This window comes from Chiloscyllium punctatum, unplaced genomic scaffold, assembly GCF_047496795.1.
Source record: "Chiloscyllium punctatum isolate Juve2018m unplaced genomic scaffold, sChiPun1.3 scaffold_1547, whole genome shotgun sequence".
NCBI lineage: Eukaryota > Metazoa > Chordata > Chondrichthyes > Orectolobiformes > Hemiscylliidae > Chiloscyllium > Chiloscyllium punctatum.
The window spans coordinates 5,001-5,944 of NW_027311281.1; positions in this window are offsets into that span (position 1 = coordinate 5,001).

Genomic DNA, 944 nt, shown 5'->3' on the forward strand with positions numbered 1-944 from the left:
TGGTATAAATCAGTAACCACTGACACTTAGAATTTTTTCGGGTCGGTACAAATCAGTAACCACTGACACTTAGAATATTTTCGGGTTGGTATAAATCAGTAACCACCGACACTTAGAATATTTTCGAGTTGGTATAAATCAGTAACCACTGACACTTAGAATTTTTTCGAGTTGGTATAAATCAGTAACCACTGACACTTAGAATATTTTCGGGTTGGTATAAATCAGTAACCACCGACACTTAGAATATTTTCGAGTTGGTATAAATCAGTAACCACTGACACTTAGAATTTTTTCGAGTTGGTATAAATCAGTAACCACTGACACTTAGAATATTTTCGACTTGGTATAAATCAGTAACCACTGACACTTAGAATATTTTCGGGTTGGTATAAATCAGTAACCACCGACACTTAGAATATTTTCGAGTTGGTATAAATCAGTAACCACTGACACTTAGAATATTTTCGGGTTGGTATAAATCAGTAACCACCGACACTTAGAATATTTTCGGGTTGGTACAAATCAGTAACCACTGACACTTAGAATATTTTCGAGTTGGTATAAATCAGTAACCACTGACACTTAGAATTTTTTCGAGTTGGTATAAATCAGTAACCACTGACACTTAGAATATTTTCGGGTTGGTATAAATCAGTAACCACCGACACTTAGAATATTTTCGGGTTGGTATAAATCAGTAACCACTGACACTTAGAATTTTTTCGGGTCGGTACAAATCAGTAACCACTGACACTTAGAATATTTTCGGGTTGGTATAAATCAGTAACCACCGACACTTAGAATATTTTCGAGTTGGTATAAATCAGTAACCACTGACACTTAGAATTTTTTCGAGTTGGTATAAATCAGTAACCACTGACACTTAGAATATTTTCGGGTTGGTATAAATCAGTAACCACCGACACTTAGAATATTTTCGG